Source organism: Neofelis nebulosa, chromosome X, assembly GCF_028018385.1.
Source record: "Neofelis nebulosa isolate mNeoNeb1 chromosome X, mNeoNeb1.pri, whole genome shotgun sequence".
NCBI classification, from domain to species: domain Eukaryota; kingdom Metazoa; phylum Chordata; class Mammalia; order Carnivora; family Felidae; genus Neofelis; species Neofelis nebulosa.
The window spans coordinates 8,793,532-8,818,893 of NC_080800.1; the positions used below are offsets into that span (position 1 = coordinate 8,793,532).

The window sequence follows — 25,362 nt, forward strand, 5'->3', positions numbered from 1 at the left end:
AGCTCAGTAGGACCTGTGTCGTCTAAAGTCCAAAATAGTAAGCTAATAAATATGTGTCATTTCAAGCAGCAGAGTTTGTGGTAATGTGTTACAGAAGCAACAGAAAACTAATACGTCATATTTCTCATAGTATATCATGCCTAAATATTTTTTATGTCGCTATAGCTTTTATAATTATTTGAATGGGCACATCTTATTCTCTGGGGCTGAAGTACTGTCATTCCTTAACTCCACCTTCATTTGAACATCAGATGTGTGAAATGCTTTCTGTATTTTCCCTTTTTCATAGGTTTCATTATTTTCTAAGGCTATTGTATCAGAAATTACATTTGGACTTTGAATTTCTTCAAATTTTTTTGTAGTTAACTTAAAAAAAAATCTCCTAAGTCCACATGAAATTTAACTTGATAGCTGACACAAAATAAGAATCTACTTTTTTCCTAATCTATTTTTTCCAACAGCACATGTGACATGATTTTTTCTCTTCTGTTGTTTTTCATGCGTTATTAAATCTTCAATTAAAAAATAAGCTCATTTTTGGGCTACTGATTCTCTTGTATTAATTAACTTTTGTCTGTTCTTGAACCACTGCTGCACTACTTGAATTCTTGTTGCTTTATAATACATTTAAGTTCCTGTGAGGACTCGTCTTCTCCCTTATTACACTTTAAAAAATAATTTTTTGTTAAAGATTTTATTTATTTATTTAAGTTCAGAAACAAGTCTATTTTTTTGTTATGCATCAACTCCTCTACTTTTTATTTTTTTAATTTTATTTTTTTAAATTTACATCCAAATTAGTTAGCATCTAGTGCAACAAAGATTTCAGAAGCAGATTCCTTAGTGCCCCTTCCCCATTTAGCCCATCCCCCCTCTCACACCCTCTCCAGTAACCCTCTGTTTGTTCTCCATATTTAGGAGTCTCTTCTGTTTTGTCCCCCTCCCTGTTTTTATATTATTTTTGTTTCCCTTCCCTTATGTTCATCTGTTCTGTCTCTTAAAGTCCTCATGTGAGTGAAGTCATAGGATATTTGTCTTTCTCTGACTGACTCATTTCGCTAAGCATAATACCCTCTAGTTCCATCCACATAGCTGCAAATGGCAAGATTTCATTCTTTTTGATTGCTGAGTAGTACTCCATTGTGTGTGTGTGTGTGTGTGTGTGTGTGTGTGTGTGTACCACATCTTTTTTATCCATTCATTCATTAATGGCCATTTGGGCTCTTTCCATACTTTGGCTATTGTTGATAGTGCTGTTATAAACATGGGGGTGCATGTGTCCCTTTGAAACAGCACACCTGTATCCCTTAGATAAATGCCTTGTAGTGCAATTGCTGGGTCGTAGGGTGATTCTATTTTTAGTTTTTTGAGGAACCTCCATATTGTTTTCCAGAGTGGCTACACCAGCTTGCATTCCGATTTATTTATTTTGAATGTTTATTTACTTTTGAGAGAGACAGAATGTGAGGAAGGGGAGGGGCAGAGAAAGAGGGAGACACAGAATCTGAAGCAGGATCCAGGCTTTGAGCTGTCAGCACAGAGCCCGACATGGGCCTCGAACTCCCAAACTGTGAGATCATGACCTGAGCCGAAATCAAGAGTCAGGTGGTTAACCTACTGAGCCACCAGGTGCCCCTAAAGATTTTATTTTAAGTAATCTCTACACCCCGCATGGGGCTCAAACTCACAACCCTGAGATCAAGAGTTGCATGCTCTACTGACTCAGCCAGCCAGGTGCACCTACACTATTTTTTAAAATAGTACATACTTTAAACATTTAAACTTTTTTTAAAAAAAATTTGTTTTTCCTTTGAGGTATAGTTGACATATAACTTTATATTAGTTCTTGGACTTATTATACTTTCACTTATTTTTTTAATTAATATTTTCAGATGAGTCTTAATTTATTGTTTCTAGCTCCTGGGGAAATCCCATTGAGAGTTTTTGGTGTCTGTTGCTTTGGAAAAGCCCTTCAAAACCCATAGGCATGCGGTCAAAGCCCTGAATCTTGTGGTCCCACTCTTCCTATTTCCATATTTCACCAACTTAAGTTATAATATTAGGCTATTTTTTTTCATAGCTTGATTGTTTTTGATCTTAAGTCTTTGTGTGTCCTTTTCCCAGTCCAGGTTGCACTTTTCACAGTGACGTGATGTGTGATTTGTCTTACAAGCTTTTCCTCAGCAGCTTGGTATGCGAAGAGCATGAGCTTTGGAATCGGACAGCCCTGGGCTTGAATCTCAGCTCTGCTTCTCACTAGCTGGATGGCCTGGAGTGAGTCACTCGATTCCTTGAGCATCACTTTCCTCTTTGGAACGAAGTCAATAGTTTTCTTTGCATGGTTGTCAGTTGGATTATAGCTGATGTATACAAAGAATCTAGGAAGATCCCTGCCACTTAGTAGGCCATCAATTGAAGATCACTGTTCATCTTAGGACTTTTTTGGTCTACCCTCATTAAACCATAAATTCTTTTTTTTTTTAATATATGAAATTTATTGTCAAATTGGTTTCCATACAACACCCAGTGCTCATCCCAAAAGGTGCCCTCCTCAATACCCATCACCCACCCCCCCCTCCCTCCCACCCCCAAACCATAAATTCTTTAAACATAACGACGGTTCATTCTTTTTAAATGTATACCCTATGGAGCCTAGGATATAATAGGTGCTTACTAAACATTTACTATTTCGACCTCATCCTCCCATTCATTTTCCCAGGTTCCTGTTGCAGCCCCATCTCCTTTGTGACTCATCCTCACCACCTTTACCACACTTAACCTGGGTGAGTGAGTACAGTTGATGTAAAATGGAGGATACGGGAGAAAAATAGTGGTTCATGGAGATGATCCATTGGATCCCTTTTAGCTCTAACTTTTTATGTGATTTTGGAATTTTCTGGGGAAGGAGTTATTACTGAGCTCTTGTTGATGTGCCCAAATGTTCCACATATGCTAGGGCTTGTTGTGCCATTTAAAACTCAACCCAGAATGAGAAAATATTTGCAAAAGACATATCTGATAAAAGACTGCTATCCAAAATATACAAAGAACTCTTAAAACTCAACAATAAGAAAACAACCCAATTAAAAAATGGGCCAAGGACCTTAACAGACAGATCATTGAAGACAGTGTGCAGATGGTGAACTAAACATATAAAAAGATGCTCTACATCGTATGTCATCAGGGAAATACAAATGAAAAGAACAACAGGCCTCTTTGGCCAAAATCTGGAACAGTGGCAACACCAAATGCTGGCAAGAATGTGGAGCAACAGGAGCTTTCTCATTCATTACTGGTAGGGATGTGAAGGGCTGTAGCTACTTTGGAAGACAGTTTGGCAGTTTCTTATAAAATCAAGTATACTCTTACCATATGATCCAGCACTTGCATTTGTTGGTATTTATGCAAAGGAGTTGAAAGCTTATGTCCACACAAAAACCTGCAACCGCATATAGACAGCAGCTTTATTTGTAATTGCCCAAACTTGGAAGCAACCAAAACGTCTTTCAGTAGGCAAATGGATAAACAAACAGCAGTCCATGCAGACAATAGAATATTATTCAGCACTAAAAAGAAATGAGCTATCAAGCCATGAGAAGCTATGGAGGAATCGTCAATGCACGTTACTAAGTGAAAGAAGCTGATCTGTAAAGGGTCCATACTGTAGGATTCCAACTATATGACACTCTGGAAAAGGCAAAACTATAGAGACAGTAAAAAAAAAAAAGTCAGTGTTTGCCAGGGAGTGGGGCAGAGGGGGTGGGGAACGAATAGGCAGAGCACAGAGAACTTTTAGGATAGTGGAACTACTCTGTATGATACTATAGTAATAGATACGTGTCATTATACATTTGTCGAAACCTATAGAGTGTCCGACACCAAGGGTGAACTGTGTGGTAAACTATGGACTTTGGGTGACGACGATGTGTCAGTGTAAGTTCATCATCTGTAACAAATGTACCACTCTGGTGGGGATGTTAAAAATGAGGGAGGCTGTGCGTGTGTGGGGCAGAGGATATAAGGGAATTCTTTATACCGTCCTCTCAATTTTGCTGTGAACCTACAACTACTCTAAAAAAATCTTCAAAGAAGATCCCCAAAACTCAACCCAACACTTACCATATTATATGCATTTTTAGAATAAGGAAAGGGAAAGACAGAGTGGCAGAAGCAGGACTTTCACCTCGATTTCTCTACTTCCAAAGCCTGCGGTCTTTCTACCCTATCAATCAAAATGGTGCAACACTGACAGTGCCTTGTCCACAACCTCTTGGTTCTCACTCTTCCCATATGTGGCATACATGCCTACAGATTCCTATTGAGAGCCCCTTTGCTTCTCCACCTTCTCAGACTGCAGAGGTGTTCTTGGCCCATGTGCCAGGTAGTCTAGAAAGACCAGGAGTCAATATCTGGGGGATCAGCCCTTGAAAATGGTGGGTGGGTATCAGTGGATAACTGTTCCAGCCTCCTCACCCGGTAAGAAAGACAGTGGGCAGTTTTTAAGAATTAGTTCATCATGGGAGTTTGAGAAACGCTATTCTATGGCAAGGGGTTGACAAACTATAGCCATTGGGGTGGCTGCCTGGTTTTGTAACTAATGTTTTATTGGAACACCGCCATACCCATTCATTTATGTATTATCCATGCTTTTGGTCTACAGTGGCAGAATTGAGCCTTTGTGACAGAAAACGTGTGGCTCCCAAAGCCTGAAATATTCACTCTCTGCCCTTACAGGGAAAGTTGAGCCAAGCCCTGTTGTACTCTGTTTCCCCTGGTTCCCCAGCTGGCTTGAGCTCCACAGTGCTAGCTTGCTTGCTAACATACCTTCTATCAACTCTTTTCCCTTCCCTGTCTCATTCTTTCACTCCCTGCCAGTGTTTCCAAAATGTCCTAAAGAAATGACTTATACTCACATTCTTGACCCAAAGTGAAGTTTTGGGGGAGCCCACCCAATGCACACATCACATGCTTGTTTGTGCTGATCCCAGGACAGACTTACGAGCAGAGCAGGGACCACTTTCTAGCCATGTCAACCTAGGAACAACAATTCCCCTATCACATTCCTCCCACCCCCACCGTCCTGTCTCTTCTGTAGCACCATTTGAAAATTCAACCTTGTGGGTATGACTTTTTCTGGTTCATATATTCTTTCTTATTGAATACCACCGCGGCACCAGGGATGGTGGAGGAGAGGGTAAGGAGCAGCAGGAGGAAAGAAAACCCCATATTGTCCTAGATAGGATGCTCCCTTTTTACAACAGAAGCCTGCTTGGAGCCAATCCCAAGGTGCCCATGCACCTGAGTCATGACCAGTTGTTCTCAGCCTCCTAGGACATGGCCAAGTCATTGCTCACCCCCACTGTTATAGCTGCTGCTTTCATTTGTCTCTGTCTACCCCTCCTAATTACTTAGGTCACTTCAGACTTTAATTCTGTCTTCTAAAGTGTAACACAGCCATAATTAGGCCATATGTTAATTAGCAAAATGACGTCTTGTCACTCGTGAGAGATGTGGATCATCCCAGAAAGTACCATAGAAAGGGCAGTTCAGCAAGAAGAGAAAGTCTAAGGAGGTTGAAGTGACTCTCTAGCTGAAACCACCTTAGAGAGCAGGGGAAAATGGCAGGATGCAAGAGGGCAAAAGGATGGGGTCGCACAAAGAAAAAGAGCTAGAATTGACATCTTTTCCACTCCAGGAATGAGATGTAAGCCGGGAGACAAGCCTGAGGCTGAAAAGCCACCCGGGATGGCAGAATCTTCTGAAGGACTGGAGGCGGCCAGGGCTGAGGTCAAGGCCCCGATGGAGGCTACAGGCAAGGTGAGTGTCAGGCATGCTCCCGTCTGTTACTCCTGGAAGCATGTGGGGATGCCAATCAAACATCAAGGCCATTCTTTGTTTATGTGGCCACTCAGAGTGTCTTCCAGGAAATCTGGAAGAGTGGTGTTCTGGTAGCTTGGAGGCCGTTTCTACATGCTAATTACTTACTTAATGTTCCCCATTTTCTGTTAACTTATTTTGTGACATTCTTGGGAAGACAGAGTTGGAGAGAGGATTGGACAGGTCATGATAATTTCCTTTTTCAGATAGTGTCACCTTTATCACTCAGGAGACAGTTTTCCAGGAAACTAATTACTCAGGAAATTCATGACTGGGTACAATGACATTTGAATTATTAAGATATTAACCTTCCTCCAGTTTGCTCTCAAAACATGATGTGATGAGAACTTGTTCTGTCATCACCCAACTAATGGATGAAAGGGACCAGGACAGCCGTTTCAAGTTGTGTATTTGCCTGGATTTTAGGAAAAGGCATTTGACATAGGAACTCAAAGCATATCAAAGGGAGAATTTTGAGGGGTAAAGTTTGTGTTAATATTGCTTCTTCTTCTTATTGGATTTATATAGTGGTTCCTACTATGCTCCAAACCTTTACAGGCATTACTTCTCATACTCCTGACAATCCTTAAAGGAAAGTATTATCCTCATTCAACGTGAGGCTCACACATGTTGGATCATATTCAAACATCACATTGCCAGCTGAGGTGAACTTGAAATCTATGTTATTTGTCTCTAAACTCTAAAATTTGAGCCCGTATCAGTATGCCGGGGTCAGCAAACTTTTTCTGTAAAGGGCCAGATAGTATTTTCAGTTTGCCGGCCACATGGTATGTGTTGCAACTACTCGTTTCTGCTGGTGGAGCACGTAGGTAGCCATAGACAATACGGCAATGAATGAATATGCCATGCTCTGATAAAACTTTATTTACGCCCACTAAGATTTGTTTTTGGCATAATTTTCACATATCATGAGTTATCATTGTCCTTTGGAATTTTCCCCCCCAACTATTTAAAAAATGATAAAGTCATTCTGTTCACGGGCCATACATACTAAAGGCCCAAAGCAGGAGACAGCCCAGGTTTGGCCCATAGGCTGTAGTTGGCCGGGCCCTGCCCTCCACAAAAGTGTATATCTAGCAATGACTTCTAAAAACAAGTAGAAGCAACTGAGCTGTGTCTTTTACCTGAGGAAGTCAAGTCATCTACAGGAAAGGTTATTAAATCCTTTAGGACACAGAAGCCGTAGGAAACGATACTCCTCATTCTGACTGTGCCATCAAGTTTAATGTAGACATGTAGGTACATCTCAAGAACTTCTGGGTCTCGCTCGCCTCATCTCCTGAATGAGACATACCCCTAACAGCTCCACTGTTCTTTGATTCTACACATAGTATGCCTGCACCAAACGATTTCCATAAAATCGGGATTGAAATCTAAGACAATTCCTTGGCCGATGCCATCGTCCACGTGGGGAAGACGGGGGGAGAAGCACGTTCGTGTATGCCAGCAGTAGTTTGGCTGTGGACAAGTTAAGTTTGAGGCCGTAATAGACATAACCGGAGACAGTTGCATGTAAGAACCTGGGATTGGCAGGGCGAGGCAGGACTAGAGATTGTATTTAGAAGTGGTTGGCATGTGCACTGATCTGGGTATATCATAGCATTGAGTAAGAGCTTTTAGGGCAAAATTTCATAACCTTGGCACTATTAACACCTGGGATGGGGATAATTCTTTGTCGCAGGGGCTGTCCCATCCTACAGTCTACAGCGTAGGGTGTTTAACAGCATCCCTGGCCTCTACCCACCCCACCCCCAGCTGTGACTACCTAAAATGTCTCCAGACACTGCCACATGTCCCGTGGGGTGAAAATCACCCTTGGTTAAGAGAGAATCACTGTCTTAAGGAAAAGGCTGAGGGTGGTCCCAAAGGTCCACAGCTTTGGAGGTCAGAAAGAAGAGGACAAGATGGGAAAAGGGATTGAGAGGAATGGCCAGTGAAGTAGGAGAAAAACCCAACTGTGAGTCCCCAGCTGTTTAGGCTGGACTTGGTGTAATAGTTGATGAAAGGCAGAGGTGGAGGTAATGGCCCATAGTTCAGGGCTGAGCCCCCCGCTGAGCCCCACCATGTTTCCTTCGTGGGACCCCCAGTGGTAGTAGAAGGGACAAGGGCACATGGAGCATTAAGGTCATACGTTTTCTAACTGCACGGAGCCTGAAGACAGTGCGGTGGACAGAGTGTTTTCTGGTAGGGGAACTAAACTAAATAGCAGGTTAAAAGTAACATTTACAAACCAAAGATAGAGACCTTTCCGTGTTTCTTCTTCTTTCTGATTTTATTTTTAGAAATAATCCTCAGAGGATAAAAATGTTATTGTCTGGGTGCAGGAGAAAAGCAAGAACAGAAATAGAGTTGCTATGGTTTTGAGGGAAAGCAAAAGGGACTTAAGACCTGGGGCTTTTGCTGTCCTGAGCTGCAGGATGGATCCTCTTTGTTTTGTGATCTCTTCACTCACTTCGTGTCTAACGGTAGTAAAAAAAAAAAAAAAAAAAAAAAAAAAGTGAAGACGTGTGAACTTGTGTGAACTTTCTCTTTATACATTTGAAAATTGAAGAGCTATGACTTAATGAAGGCCCAATATAAAGATTTTAAAAATCAGTCCCTCATACTGAAATTGATGTCATCAGACAAGAGTTCCTGTTAGGCACATGCCTGATGGTAAAGGACCAAAACAAGGGGAGATGTATGCTTTCTCCTTTTTTTATATGTGTTCTCATTCCAAAAAGGAGATCGTAAGTTTACATCATGAGGTTATTATGTAAAATTGCCTAACAGTGTCTAGTGCCTAGTTGGGCTTTCATAAATGTTTTAAAATAATAACATGTATCCTGGTTGTGGTGGTGGTTACACATGTCTAAACATGTAATAAAATTACATAGAACTAGACACTGAATCCCCACCCCGAAAACAGGATAGCAAAAGAGTGAAATCCAATTAAGGTTATTAGTTAACAGTATTCTATCAATGTCAATTTCTGGTTTTGACAGTGTACTATAATTATGGAAGATGTTCTCATTTGGGGAAGCTGGCTGGCTGCAGGTACACAGAACTCTATATTGTTTTTGCAACTTCTTGTCTTAAACTATGTCAAATAAAAAAGTATTAAAACCCCAAAGAATGAGATTTTAAAATAGATTGAAAAGCGCCCGTTTGTGACTATTGCGCATCTCTGGATCCTTTTGTTTTGTCGTAGATTCATTTTTATTTTATTTTTTATTTCAATGGAGACTCCTATCACGAGTAAACCAAATTAGGAGGTTTTATTTATAAATGACCAAGCAGAATCAAACCACTGTATGTTTAGGCTAATGCAATAGGTTATAACCCGGATCGTGAACCTGAATTGATCTTAATAAATATGCAGTCATGCAGCCCAATGACAGGTGAAAGTCTGAAATTAAACAGGATTACCATTTAGCCTTTAGTCTTGGAATATTTTATTTTTGGATGGTCCAAGACTCATCTAAGTTTGCCAAAGATTGAAATTTTCACACAACACATCCTTAAATTCCCCGAGAAGTAGAAAGTAGAGGTGGCTTACGTACTTTTTTAGGTGAGAATTTCTACTTCAGCAGACTTTGGGGAAGGCAAGCCTCCTCTATCTTGCTGATATGCCTGAGATGTGATCTATTTATATTACAAACCATATGCAGAGCCTGGCAAGCCTTTCTGTAAATGAGCTCATCGGTTCTACCCTAAAATAGGAGGCTGAAAGGAGGGTGCCAAAGACATTAGGGACCTTTCACAACCATTACACCTCTTGGTGGTGATTGAGCAGGAAGGATAAACAAAATCTATGGGTTCTGATAGGAAGGATAAATAATAAATACCTGTCAAGGGGAACAACATGCTTTCCTTGCTCTTTGCCATCAAAGTCAAGTTCTTAAAGACTCGAGTACTTTGTAATGGATTTTCCTTTTTTGTGTATCGTACAAATTGCAAGTAAAGATAATTTCAAATTTGTCATACTGATGGGCCTCCTTCAAAGTGTGATGAGTTTTATCTAGAGCTTCATTCAGAGCAACCAGTATTTATAGAACATTCTATCCAGTGTTAAGTAATTAGATTTATCTGTAAGGAAATAGAGAAGAGCAGTTGCTGACCTTAAAAGGCTCCCAGACAAGTAGGAAAGAGATGAGAAAACAAAGAAGTGCGTTACAAAATGGCAAGCACGGCGAGAGAGGCACATGCAAGGTTCAGAGAAAGGAGTAAGAGGGGGGTCATTAACCATGTAGGACAGCATGGGCCTTCAAAACTGGGCCTTCAAAAGCACGCATTCTTGGAGTGTGTCGTTTGCCACAAGAATGTAGAAAGGTTGTGTCTTCGTTAGGGGGAAATTATATGTATGCATATGCACACGTAAATATATAATTTTTCTAGTTCTCTGGATGCGCGTGTATGAAAAAATTTCTTTTATTGCAGTTAGAACATTTAACATGAGATCCACCCTCTTAAAAATTTTGAAGTGCACGTTGCAGTAGTGTTGACTGTAGGCACAGTGTCGTACCGCAGGTCTCTAGAGCTCACTCATCTTGCAGAATCGAATCTTTATACCCGTTGAGTAGGATTTTGCCATTTCCCCCTCCCCCAGCCCCTGGCAACCACTCTTCTACTCTCTGCTTTTATGAGTTTAACTACTCTAAGTTCCTCATATAAGCGGAATCATAAAGTATTTGCCCTTCTGTGACTGGCTCATTTCACTTAGCAGAATGTCCTCCAGGTTCATTTATGTTGTAACAAATGGTAGAATTTCCTTCTTTTTAAAGGCTGAATAACATTCCATTGTATGGATAGACCACACTTTCTCTATCCATCCATCCATCCCTGGACATTTAGGTTGTTTCCATAGCTTTGGTATTGTGATTTGGATGAACCTGTATGTTATTGAATAGCCATGTCCACATGAACTATTCAGACAAGAGTTTTGCTTTAGTTTGGATAGAGGGAAGTGGATAAGAAAACTGACTTATTCCACAGCACAGGGTAGCTGGAAACATGGAATTCAAAGAACCTGAACTGGGGGGTATCTGGGTGGCTCGGTTGGTTAAGCGTCTGACTCTTGATTTCAGCTCAGGTCATGATCTTACGATTCTTGAGATCAAGCCCCACCGGAGCTCGGGATTCTGTCTTTCTCTCTCTCTCTCTCTGCCCCTCCTCTGCTTGCACGTGCACCTGTGTGCTCTCTCTCTCTAGATACATAAAACTTAACAACAACAACAACAATAACAACAACAACAATGAACCTGAACTAGAACATCAGTGGCAAATTGTGAGTTCCAGGGGATGTTCTGCAGAGTTACCATCTTTATTTGTTCCAACTAGCAACCCTTCCTTAACAGGAAGTGTGGTAGTACCTATTCAATGAAGAGTTAGTGTACTCCTGACCTCAACCACAACTGGTTAAGAAGTCCATTCAGTTTCTGAATAATGCCCCAGTGCTTACCCTTACTTTAACTGAACAGGAAAGCTGTGCCTGTGACAGACGCTTTCCCCTCTCCATATTCTTGTAATAAGCAAGGCAGCATCAATTTTAATACTTTAATGAAAAGGCCAGAGGAGCTATAGATACATTGACAGTATATGAATCAGAAATTGCATTCAGCCGCTAGTAATAAAATCCCATAAAAAGGTGGCTTAAAGTATGGCTTTATTAGTCCGGAGTGGGTTGTCTAAGACTGTTATGGTAGTTACGTGATATAACTAGGGACCCATACTCCTTTTGACTCTGTGCTTTGACATCCTTGTCCTCCTGTTCTCAAAAGGGCTGTCAGAATTCTAGCCGTCGTATGTTCATTTGGGGCATAAAGAAGGGGGAGAGCAAAGAGAAAAGAAGGTATATGCAAACCCTTAAAATTGCCTTCCTAGAAGTCCCCTTCAGTGACTTTTACTTACATCGCATTGACCAGAACTGTCTCAAACACTCCTAGTTGTAAAGGAAACAGGAAATGTCATTTTTAGCTTGTCACATTATCCCTTCAAATAATCTCAGGGTTCAAGTAATACAGAAAAGAGATAATAGATATTTGGTAGACAGCCAGTAGCCTCTGAACATTGAGATCTCATTGTCATTGGGCTTTTGATCCGACTTGAGCAGCTACCTACTTCCAAGCTTCTTGATTTATGAAAGGCAAAACCCCTATTCGTTAAAGGTACTGTTATTTAGATGTTTGTTATTTGCAGCTAAACATATTCCTAACTGAAACAAATGTAAACACTGCTTTCAATAACACTTAAAATTGACTCATTTAGGGGTGCCTGGTTGGCTCAGTCGGCTAAGCAGGCAACTCTTCATGTCAGGATCTTGAGTTTGAGCCCCACATTGGGTGTAAAGATTACTCTCAAAAATTTTTTTTTAAGGGGAGTGGCTCAGTTGGTTAAGTGTCTGACTTCGGCTCAGGTCATGATCTCACAGTTCATGAGTTCGAGCTCCACATTGGGCTCTCTGCTCTTAGCACAGAGCCTGCTTCAGATCCTCTGTCTCCCTTTCTCTCTGCCCCTTCTCTGCTCGTTCTCTCTCTGTCTCTCTGTCTCTCTCCCTCCCTCTCTCTCTCAAATATAAACATTAAAAATTTTTTTTTACTGAAAATTGACTACTTTACCAGGAATCACAAATTCAAATATATTCAGAGCTAGATAGGCAATGTGAGTGAGTGATGTTGGTTAGGAAAGAGCTCACGACAACCTGGAGAGCAAGTAGCCAATTTAAAGTGGGCTGCTGCTGGACTAAGAGGGTTGTTTTCATACAGGATGACCGACCCCTGTTACCAGATAAAGACATTTCAAGAGAAGGAGAAAGCTGGATCTTTTTTTTTTCTTTAGTAGATTTTATGTCTAAGTAATCTCTGCACCCAACGTGGGGCTTGAACTCACAATCCTGAGATCAGGAGTCACACGCTCCACCGACTGAGCCAGCCAGGCACTCCAGAAAGCTGGATCTTGATGTGTATCACAGGGTCAGAGAATCCCTTTCACACCACATTGTAGATATGAACAAATTAAGCTTATTTATATAGTCCATAATTTTGGCCTCTCCCCACTTCCTTCCTCTCGTTAGGGAAAAAACATAAGAAGATACCAGCAACACCTGAGTGTCAATCTTGTGTAAGTGTTACTGCACTCTGAAATTTTAGGAAATGTTGTTTTCTTCTTTTCTAAAGTATTAAGGTATAATTCAAATGCCATAAAATTCACCTTTGAAAGTTTATAATTCAGTGGTTTTTAGTATATTCCTAAAGTTGTACAACAATCGCCACTATCTAATTCTAGAACATTTCATCACCTCAAAAAAAAAAAAACAACCCATACCCATTAGTAGTCACTCTCCTCACCCCAGCCCCTGGCCACCACTAATCTACTTTCTGTGTCTATGGATTTGTGTGCCCTAGACATCTCCTATAAATGGAATCATGCGGTATGTGGCTCTTTGTGATTGGCTTCTTTCATTTAGTACAGTGTTTTTTAGCAATTATCCGTGTGTAACATGTATCAATACCTCATTCTTTTTTATGTCGGAATAGTATTGCATTGTATGTGGCTAGACCACATCCTGTTTACCTGTGAGTTGATGAACATTTGAGTTGTTTCCACTTTTTGGCTATTATGAATAATGCTGTTATGAATGTTCACGTATAAGTCTTTATGTAGACATATCTTTTTGCTTCTCTTAGGTATGTACCTAGGAGTGAAATTGCTGGGTGAAATAGGAACTTTGTGTTTAACTTTTTGAGGAGCCGCCCAACTGTTTTTCAAAGCAGTTGTACCAATTAACATTACCTTCAGCAGTGAATGAGGGTTCCAGTTTCTCCCCCTCTTTGCCAACTCTTGTCATTGTCTTTTTGATTATAGCCATCCTAGTGAGTATGAAGTGGTATCTTATTGTGGTTTTGATTTTTTTCCTTCATGGCTTATGTTGAACATCTTCTTATGTGCTTATTGGCCATTTGTATATCTACTTTGGAGAAATGTCTATTTAAATCCTTTACCTACTTTTAAAAATGGGTTAGGTCTTTTTATTATTGAGTTGTAAGGTTTTTATATAGTTTGAAACATATGTTATTATCATATTTTATGGATGATTTCAACCATTTTAACAAATGGTTGAAAATTGGCAACTAATTTGGTTCTGGTTCAAACTAATATAAAAATACTCAGTCTCCTACTTCTTTTCTCCCTAGAATAGCACTGAGGTTGGTGGGGCAGGGTGTAACTTTTGTAACCTCCTGGCAGGAGGGAAGAGTCAGGCTCTTTGGATCTTCTTCTGGGCTCACTTCTTTGATGGGAGAATTGGTGATGTGGCCACTCTTGGCTCGTGAGGGTCTTGTGTGGCTCTGGCTGCTTTGGCCTTAGATCTCCCTCTGTTGTCACTGCAGATTCATCTGTGGTCTGACCCTGACTTTCATTTGGCCCTTAGTCCATTTGGGCTGCTCTAATAAAATACCAAAGACTGGGTATCTTATAACAACAAAAGTTTATTTCTCACAGTTCTGGGAACTGGAAGTCCAAGACACGGGTGCCAGTATGGTCACATGAGGGTCCTCTTCTGGGTCACAGACTTCTCATTGTATCCTCACATGGTAGCAGAGGCTAGGGAGCCCTGTGAGATCTCTTTATAAGGGCACTAATCTCATTCGTAAAGGTTCCAGCCTCATGACCTAATCACCCCAAGGACCCTCCTAATACCATCACCTTTGGGGGTTGAGGTTTTAACATATGATTTGGGGGCAGGTCACAAACATTGAGACCGTAGCAGTCTTGACTTAAGTGGTCTTCTATAGAATCTCCAGTGGCTACCACCTTACCCCCACTACGGCCATTCTCTTTAGCAAACTCTACATCTAGATACACCGCTGTTTTCCATGTTGGAACCCAGGGCAACTTGAGCAAGCTGAATTTCAGGGTCTTCTCTTGCATGACTTGGTTATCAGGCAAGGTGATATGACTGCACTGCAGAGTGGGGTGAGGAAGCTTCCTCTCAGACTTGTAGATTCTCTCTATTCTCCCACATTTGTCCATGATGTCTCTCCTTTGCCAGGCACATGATAAAGAAGTCAGGAGACCCAACTCTGCACTTGGCTCTCCTGCTTTTTTCTCTCTTTCTTTCTCACAGTTCCTCAGATCACAAGGCAGGAGGGTGTAATAGTTAGGGTTCTTCAGGAAAACAGAACCAGTAGGGTGTGTGTGTGTGTGTGTGTGTGTGTGTGTGTGTAAAGATATTTACTCTAAGGAGTTGTCTAATGCAATTATGGAGGCTGACAAATCCCAAGATCTATAGGGTGACTTGGCAGGCTAGAGACCCAGGAGAGACAATGATGTGGTTCAAGTCTGAATCCAAAAGACTAAGAATCAGGAGAATCAACAGTGTAGTTCCAGTCTGAAGGCTAGCAGGCTCAAGACCCAGGAAGAGCCAGTGTTTCAGTTAGAGTCCACAGCCGTGAAAAAGCCAATGTCCCGGTTTGAAAGCTATCAGGCCAGAAGAGTTCTCTCTTACTTGGGGAAGGGTCAGCCTTTTTGTTGTCTTTAAGCCTTGCATTGATTGGACAAGGCCTAACCACATTAAGGAGGGCCATCTGCTCTACTTAGTCTACCAGTTGAAGTGTTAACCTTGCTCCAAAACACCCTCCCAGAAATTCTGAGAATAGCGTTGGACCAAATAGCTGAACACCATGTGGCCTGGTCAAGTTGATGTATAAAATTAACCATCACAGAGGGCTGCCCCTTTACTTCCATTAGAACCAGGATGGCCCATAAAATGTATCACGTGACCTGGAACACATTTGAGAGTTGAAAGGAGGCACTGCGTGGGTGGGATGAATGGACAAGTGTAACCTGGGACTGTGCAAGCCAAACTGGGCTGTATAGTGACCCTCCTTGTAACGTCCTCTGACTGCCGTAGCGCGTGTCCAGCTGGCTGAGATGGATTGCCTACTGTCAGGCTACGGTAGAAGTCTGTGAGGCTCGGTCCTCAAAGCTTGATCCTTAGCAGACTAAAGAGGGACATAAAGTAATTTAGAAAATCGTCTCTCAAGCAAAGAGCTCGTTTTGGAGGATTAGTGTCCTGCTTTATAAGCCTGATTTTGAAGACCAGGAGATTAATATTTCCTTGGGTTTTCTCTTCAGATTTTTTCTTTAATGAATTCTAGTCTGTCTCCAGGCAGCTAGATGACTGAACAGGCCAAGTTGATGGTCATGAAATTCAGAAGGCAAAACAATGAAGCACAAAAGAAATAAGAAAATAGTACTTCAGTTACAGGTGAGATTCCTCAGCTTAAAATACTAGGAAACTAATTTATAAATTTCCATTTAAATTAAACGAAAAAACGTCTATGTCCTTGTTCACTCAGGGGCCAACAGTTTGCGACGCTTGCTGGGCAAATCACAGATGAGTTTTGTTATGAAATCAGGATGGTGGGGACAGTGAAGGATCAGCAGAGGGGAAAGGAGAGGGCGTTACTGCTTCTTTTACAGAATGAAGAGACAAGTGATGGGGCCTTTGGTGGACAGAACATGGAACAGAGAAACAGAAGTGTACTTACTAGCAGCACTGACCAGTGGAGGTCTTGATCTGGAGGTATAACCACAATATATGCCCAGAGCTAAGTGGGCCCTGATTATAAGTGAAAACATCCTTCTCCCAAATGAGAGAGTTGAAAACAACTCTTTTTTTTTTCAACTTGAATATACAATATTTAAAAAATTTTTTTATGTTTATTTACTTTTTTGAGAGAGAGAGAGCGAGTGAGCAAGCAGGGGAGGGGCAGAGAGAAAGGGAGACCCAGAATCCAAAGCAAGCTCCAGGCTCTGAGCTGTCAACACAGAGCCCGATGTAGGGCTCGAATTCACAAACCGTGGTGAGATCATGACCTGAGCCAAAATCAGATGCTCAACTAACTGAGTCGCACAGGCGCCCCTTAACTTGAATATACAATATTCAGGGAAGGAGTTTAAATAGCCAAATGTCTACTGACAATATTTAATTGAACTTTAATTATATCTGTATGTTTTAAATCTCATGCTATATAAAATATACAGAACTGTTCTTTTTCACTCACATTTCATGATACAATTTTTTTCAAACTCCACATATGCACATCGACATTCATTTCTCCTTCATCAAGAGCCACTTGAAGACAGTGCCATATTCACTTCCACTCAGTTTGATAGCAGCGTTTTTTGAATCTGAGCATGATGCTGCCATTAGAGAGTTTATCATGATTCACACATACCCATTCGTTTGTAGTAAGCTTCACAACGTATGCATTTAATGTATTGTAATAAACTGATATTTTAAAAAGGCTTATACGCTGGGGTACCCAGAGCTGCAGTTTGAAGTCATTTCTCCAGAAATGGTGACTCAATCTGTGTTAAATTTATTTACCTTCCCCCATCACGTCAAGTGACCTCTATAAGCATTGAAGCTGAGTTTGATTGAGGTCATTTCAGGTTAATGTATCTTCCCCAAATAGCACTTTGTTGTTCAAAAGTAAGTAATTGAGTAATTGAGAGACTGCCTACTGCCTGTAATATGAAAATCTTAATAGGGACTTGATTTTATTTTTTTAGGACTTTATTTATGATGGGATAATTTTGAGGAAAAATCTTGCCTTATATTTGGGTATATACAGAATTTGGGGAAGAAGGGCTCCTGGAGATTTGGGAGTCAGAGAGATAGGTTAAATCTCATTTAGAGTAGCAGAAAATTAATAGAAATTTTATTTTGATAAACCAAGAAGTTGTGACATAAAGCATACTATCTAGAGATACTGTGGCAACAACCAGATGATCAAATACCTGTAATAGTTTCAGTTAGCAGCTTGTAGGGAGCTAGACTGGAACAGGATAAGATCGAGTGAAGAAATTTGTTTTTCATTATAAAAGCACTAAAACTGTAGTATAGTATAACGAAATATGTAAAAGTTAAAGCAGGATGTTACAGTAGTCCCAAGCGAGAGACGATGAACCATGTTGTTGGTGATGAGGATGGAAGGAAGAGGCAGATTTTAGAACTGCCTGAAGATAGAGTTGATGGGACTTCATGCCTGGATTATGAAAGTTCATGGAGAGGGAGGAGTACAGGACGACTTCTGATTTCCCAGGTGTGGAGACTGGGTAAATATGGTGCCAAGTTGAAAATGCATGAACAGGGGAGTAAATGACAATGGGATCCATTGTGAGCACCTATACTCTTGGCATCCGTGCCCTGTTTAGGTAGAGATGAATTGGGAGTGCAGGAGAGAAGCTCTTGGGGAGATAGGCATTTGGGATGCATCAACATGTAAGTGTAGATACAGGCATGGGAGTGGATAGATTGCTTAGCAAAGGTGTTTTATTAGCAAGGCTGGGGACTGGGCTTTGGGAAAACCACCACTGTTAGAAGGAAGGGGAGAGAATCCAGTGAAGGAGGTTGAGAGAAGATAGGCCAGAGACAAAGAAGGTCAAGACAAGGAAGGTGGGGCGGGCGGGCGGGGGGGGGGGGGCGCCTGGGTGGCTCAGTTTGTTGAGTATCTGACTTTTGCTCAGGTTATGATCTCACGGTTCGTGGGCTCGAGTCCCACATCGAGCCTGCTCTGGATTCTGTGTCACCCTCTCTCTCTGCTCTACCCTGCTCACACTCTGTCTGTCTCTCTCTCAAAAATAAATAAACATTAAGAAAATGTTTTTTTAAGGCAAGGAAGAGGAAAGCATCAAAGCAAGAGTATTCAGTATAGATTTCTAAGGAATACCAAGCAAAATAAGGAATGAGCAGTATCCCCTTGATTTGGCAAAATTCTTTTATATTTTCTAAGTAAGGCTGTGAACTTGTTAGACGATAGATCCTTCTGTCTATAATCAATTTAAAAGAACCTTTTGGGGAAGGAATGATACAGCAATGTTTAGTTGAAATAGGCTCAATAGTCGTCAATAGGATGATGACCCTCCCAAAGAACAAATGAATGTGCTCTTTGCCCACATTTGCCTGTGGCCCTACACAGTGATAACCTTACAAGCACCTAAAGTGAGGTCCTGCCTCTGTCCTTTAGGACCTCAAGGTCACTGTGAGTCTAGCTTGCTGTCTGGTTTTCCCTGATCCCTGCTTCATTTTCTTGAAAAGTCTACCTGTAAGGCAAGGGCTTCACATTTACTGGGGGGATTTCTGTTGAATAGATATTAGATTTGCCTCCAGACACTTACTGCTATCTTTCTGATTCCCATTGATATATCTAAAGAGTGGGAATTATGGGGAGACAGGTTGGTTCAATGCTAAGATGACCTCAGGGTGATTTGAGGAGGTATTGAAAGAGTTAATCAAAGATGCACCAAATTTCCATTCTCTGAAGATCGTCCAGCATACATTAGATGACCTTTCAGCAGTCATGCCACAGAGAAAAGAATTCATCCGTTGGATGACCTTTAAAATCCCTTTTTGTCCTGAGAGTCAGTGGTCTCTCAATATCAAACAGGGCATAGAAATCAGGGAACCTCAGGGTTGGAAGGGAGTTTAAGAGGTCATCTGATTCACTTTGTACCGAATAAATACATCCCTTCTACTGCCTTATTGATGAAGAACATCCCTACTTTTTTTTATTAATAAACTTTTCTGAGAGCCTTTTAGATTCACAGAAAAATTGAGGGGAAAACACAGAGAATTCCCATATACCCCCTGCTTGCATACTTCTATAGCATCACTCACTATCAACACCCCCCCACTAGAGTGGTACATTTGTTACAATTGATGAACCTACATTGATACATCATTATCACCCAGCTATAAAAAGCCATGGAAGAACCTCCTTTCATTGTAGTGCCAAGTAATATTCCATTGTCTGAATATACTACTGTTTATGGATCCATTCACCTACCGAAGGCCATCTTGGTTACTTCCAATTTTAGCAATTTTAGATAAAGCTGCTGTATACATCTATGTGCAGGTTTTTGTATGGGCATAAGTTTTCAATTCATTTGGGTAAATACCAAGGAACACAATCGCTGGACTATATGGTAAGAGTATTTATAATTTTGTACGAAACTGCCAAGCTGTCTTCCAAAGTGGCTGTACCATTTTGCATTCCCACCAGCAATGAATGGGAGAGTTCCTGTTGCTCCACATCCTTGCCCACATGTGGTGTTGTCAGTGTTTTGGGTTTTGGCCATTCCCCAGCTTCTGTTTGAATGCTCAAACAATGGTAATCCGCCATGTCAGAAATTCAGAACTTACTTAATGGCTGGCAAGGAAAGCCTTATAAGGTAATAAGCTGAGGTAAAGAATGTTTGTGGCATCTCTGCCTGGAAAGGGTTTTATCTAGGCTTTGGGCAGTGCACCCTCCAATAACTGAGCTCACTGAAGTCCATTTCCTTCCCTGCATTTCCTAGCCTCCCTCATAATTGGGCTGGAGCATATGACTAAGCTCCAAGGAGCTTAGGAGAAGAAGTGAAGCCTCACTTTAGTTCTCGGTCACTTAAGAGTCCATGTGCTCCTGCCTTTTCCTGTTCCTTATATTCAGAGAAATTGGAGCCTCTGTGATACGGTGGAAGCAGCTATAAAGCATGAGACAGACCTCTGTGAGCCTGGACCTCAGAATTACTCTGGGAAACAGAGCTCCCTACCTACCTGCTTTGGAACATGTATTTTTTTGATAATGTTTGTTTATTTATTTTGAGAGACACAGAGAGAGAGAGAGGGAGAGGGAGGGAGGAAGGGCAGGGCAGAGAGCAGTCTCCATGCTGTCAGTACAGAGTCAGCACAGAGCCCAATGCAGGGCTCGATCCCATGAACGTTGAGACCGTGACCTGAGCCGAAATCAAGAGTTGGATGCTTAACTGACTGAGCCACCCAGGCACCCTAGAACATGTATTTTGAGCAGAAAATAAACTTTGTTGTGTTAAACCACCAAGATTCCAGGGCTAATTTGTTACTTCCACATCGTCTAGCCTAACCTGGCCTCTCTTTGCTGACCCTTAAGTTTTCTCTTGGGGCTCAATCCCTTTCTCTCCATCCAGTTGCAGTTCCTTTCTTTGTTTATGCTAAACTTCAACTTCATAACTCTTTAGTTATGTTGGGCAACTTGACCCTCTCACAAGGCGTTTGGAATCTGTCCCATGTCAGTCCCATGTCATGTCCCATAAGATTTCCCAGTCTCCCAATTCATTCTTTGTAGCCAATCTTTGTCTTTGGGCTCTTTGGGAATCTCTTTGTTCCCTCTTCTGTCCAGTCCTTCCATTGGCTCTCCACTGATTTCTCAGAGTCTTACTAATATCGGCATTCTTGAGCTCTCTCAGTGACAATGCCCTTCACTTGACAATTATAAATGGGGTAGCCATTCTTTGTCTAAGAGGAACTAACTGATAGCAGATACCAAGTTTTTCCTTAAGTGAGTTTAATGTGCCTAATGAAAATTGTCTTCTATTTGTTCAGCCCGTATTCTCTGGGCTTGTCAAAACATCTTCTTCTTTTTCCATGGGGTAGACTTCTAGGTAACTGAAGATGGAAAGGTATCATGTTCTTTCTAATTTCTTCTCTTACGTAGAAGATCTGTTTTTATCCAGATGTATACATATATATTTTTACGAAAGTGAAACCTTCTTGATAATGTGAAAATGGAATGATAGAAGGATATATATTTCAGTACATAAGTATAATTAATATTATACATTTAACACAAGAGAGATGAACTTGTTTAAAAAAACCATAACATGTGTGTAGGCGGTATGATTATACCTATAATCCATCTGCTTTTTACATATCTTTCAGTTTTCTTGGTAAGATTTCACTTAGGGTTGAAACTTGGCAAAGCCTTAGTCTGACAGCAATTTTTAAAATACAAAATGTGAGAAAAGGAGAAAAGGATCTGTTATATTTTTCAATTACAAAAGTACTAGGGCAAGAAATAGCTCGCTTATCTTCTTTTCCTTTTTATGAACTCATAAAGTCAAAAAAAAGGGAGGGTTGGAAGAATAAAACCCTAGTGTCTTTAAACTTTTTGAAAAAAACTTGCTCTAGGTATTTAAATGAGAGAAGTAACCAATGACCTCTCAGAAGTCAAGGAGGCCACCATAATTTACAAGTACAGCTGACCCTTGAACAACACTCGTTTGAGCTACATGGGTCCACTTATATGTAGATATTTTACAGTACTGTACTGTAAATGTATTTTCCTTATGATTTTCTTAGTAATGTTATCTTTTCTCTAGCTTGCTTTAGCTTAAGAATATAGTATACAGTACACATGAAAACTATGTGTTAATCAACATATGTTATCTGTAAGGCTCCTGGTCAACAGCAGGCTATTAGTAGTGAGTCAAAAGTTATCCGCAGATTTTCTACTGCATGGTGAGGAGTCAGTGCCTCTGATGCCCACATTGTTCAAGGGTCAACTGTGCATTCAAAAGAGCCCATTGTGCCATATTTTCCCAGTGTTTCTTGTCTTCTAAAGCCAGATGGGCTATATATTTCTTTCAAAGTTCGGAGGGGCTCTGGGAGCCTCTTATTGCCATCTTGTTCCATTTAACTCAAATGCCTTTTCCTATTTAATCTCCTCACTATTGGGCTTTCCCTCCCTCATCCTTTTTTCTCCTTATCAAAACAGCCAGATTACACCAAGCCAGCAGGGTAAAGGGAACAGCTATATTTACACGTATATATATACGTATATGTATATGTATATGTATATTTCTAAAATCAGGGGATGAAAGTAGCATCTACAAGGCAGCATTGTGGCATCTGAGGAAGTGGAGAGTGAGCTGGGGCTTTGGGAGGAGCAGAGCCCAGCCAGGGAGCTGGAGGGCCAGGTGGCTGGGGTAGGAAGCCACATTGGGTGAGCCCGGGGATTATTTTCTCTTCTTCCTGCCCTCCCTCTTTCTTTTCCCGTCTTCTTTCCTTGACTTCATTTTCTCTCTTTCCTTTCCCCTATTTCGTCCTTTCTCTGCTTTCCCCAGTTCTTACTATTCTTCTTTCCTGAAGCTTCTGCCCTCTTTTCCCAGTCTGTCACTTGCCATGTATGCAGGAGGCCTGAGGCTGCCTTCTTTCCAAGGCTGGCCCTTGGCTGGCACCTGGGAACTTTGCGTTTGGGAACATTCTCAAGTGGTGGGCACGAAACACCTCCTCCCTTCTGGAAACCTGGCAGTTTGGCAGTTGTCCTGGGTCATTATGCTGATGTGACAAACTCCCAAGAAGACCTTGAACTCTGAGTCTCAAGAAGACTTCACAGGGTGGGACACTGGGTACATGTCGCTGCATGTCATTGCTAGAGGAACACATTCCTTCCCGCTGCGGGGGGGTGAGCAGGAAACGTGGGCCTGGGTTTCTCTAGACACCTCCTGATGAGTCCTTCCCCCTTGGTGATTGCTGTAATATGCTATAACCCTGAATGCAACTCTTTCTGAATCCTGTGAGTCCTTCTAGCAAATCACTGAAGGTATGAGTGGTCTTAGGACTCCTGAAACACATACTGAAGCTAATGTTTTATCTGGTCCATCTTTGTGGCCTTCAAAGTGGCATTTAAAACTCAGAAAAAGGACTGCTGATTTTTTTTTTAATCTTGTAAAAATTATTACTCTTCCTCATTGAGAAGAAATTTGTGTTAAAAGAAGAGGCGAGGGGAGTGGATACTGCTATACAGCAGGCACTGTGCTAAGTTTTTCTACATATTGTGTCATTTAATGTTTTTTTTTTTAATGTTTATTTATTTTTGAGACAGAGAGAGACAGAGCATGAATGGGGGAGGGGCAGAGAGAGAGGGAGACACAGAATCGGAAGCAGGCTCCAGGCTCTGAGCCATCAGCCCAGAGCCCGACACGGGGGTCGAACTCACGAACCGTGAGATCGTGACCTGAGCTGAAGTCGGACACTCAACCGACTGAGCCACCCAGGTGCCCCAACATATTGTGTCATTTAATTAACATCCCTGTGAGGTAGTTCTATCATTCCTACTCTGTGCGAAGTTGACTCACTAAAGATCACAAAGATGGGAGCTGGAGAGGCAAAACATCAACGCTTTAGTTTTGCTTAATCAACACGTATTGAATAACTAATAGATACCAAGCATGTGTTCGGCACCACAGAGAAAGCGATAAATGAGACTAAGAACCGATTATAGAGTTGCTCACTGTTTAGGGAGGAGACAGATAAACCTAACAATTATGCTCCGGTGAAAGCTTAAGACAAATACACACCTGGTGGGCTGTGGAATTTGAAATTAGGCTTTTTCAAGTTCATTATTGCTATGGCCCTCCTTTCTTTCAAGGGACATACATATGAGGAAATGGAAAAGCTCTCTGTTCTTGAATAATTTTTATTAGGTTTTGAAACATAAAAGAAGTATATGTGCATGACAAAAATGTCTGCCAGTCCAAAAAAGCAAAGCAAAAAGTCGAAATCCACATCCATGTTTCAATAATATCCCCCATTCCATCCCTCAGAGAGAACCACTTTTCCATTTTTCTATTGTCCTACTCACTCCTTAATGCCAGGAGATGTCAAATAAAAAGATGTGAGCCCAACAATTCCTAACTTTAATCCTTAAAATAATAAATGACTTTTCTTCCAGCCTTTCCGGGTACAATTAAAGCATCCTGCCAGCCCATGGCCATGTTGGACTGGATATACGTTTCTGACGATGAATTCTATTTCTGACTATAAATTCTATTTCTGACTATGAATTATATTTTAGTTTATCTTTGAGTTCACTTTTAAACTGAAAAAAAAAAAGAGTTGTATTTCAATGCATTTCTGTTTTATTTTTAAAAAATCCTACTGGTTAATGCTTTACGTTAGGAATCTCAAATCTTTATGTCGATGTTGGATTTTGAGAAAGCTATTTTGAAATGTTCCTGGATTCAGCTTTTAAAAAGCTGAGATTTTGTTTCTTCTATTCTGGATTTGAAAAAAAAAAAAATCTTACTTTCCTAAGGATTTATTCTTGGTAAAAGAATAGTGTGACAAAAATAGATTTATGCTCAGCTACTACAGAAATAGGTGATAATGGGTAGAAATGATAAATAATAGTCAGGAATAATAGGGGGTCATGATTTATGTTAGAACTGGAAGGAAGCTTAGAGCTCATCTGGCATGTCCCCTCATTTTACATGTAGAACTCTCCATGCTGCTAATGATGAAAAGCAGAAATGAGTATTAATCCACAATGAGATTACAGCTTGTGGTTTGGTTTTTTTTGTTTCTTTTTTTAACTTTATTTACTTATTTATTTAGAGAGAGAGAGAGGCAGAGAGGGAGAGCGAGATCCCAAGTAGGCTCTGTGCTGTCGGTGTGGAGCCTGACATGGGGCTTGATCCAACGAACCTTGAGATCATGATTGGAGCTGAAATCAAGAGTTGGATGCTTTGGGGCACCTGGGTGGCTCAGTCTGTTGAGCGTCCAACTTCGGCTCAGGTCATGATCTCAGGGTTCGTGAGTTCAAGCCCCACATCAGGCTCTGTGCTGACAGCTCAGAGCCTGGAGCCTGCTTCAGATCTGTGTCCCTCTCTCTCTCTCTGCTC

The 25,362-nt window shown here is 41.1% G+C and overlaps 1 protein-coding gene across 4 annotated transcripts in view; it reads left to right on the forward strand.

Annotated features, from left to right (window-relative positions):
- Positions 1 to 25,362, forward strand: part of FRMPD4 (FERM and PDZ domain containing 4) — an 850,869-nt gene that overhangs the window by 8,483 nt on the left and 817,024 nt on the right. For all 4 annotated transcript variants that reach the window (XM_058713629.1, XM_058713628.1, XM_058713630.1 and 1 more), the window contains exon 3: positions 5,696 to 5,817. The gene's annotated coding sequence lies outside the window, so the exon portion shown is untranslated. The remainder of the gene's footprint in view (positions 1 to 5,695; positions 5,818 to 25,362) is intronic.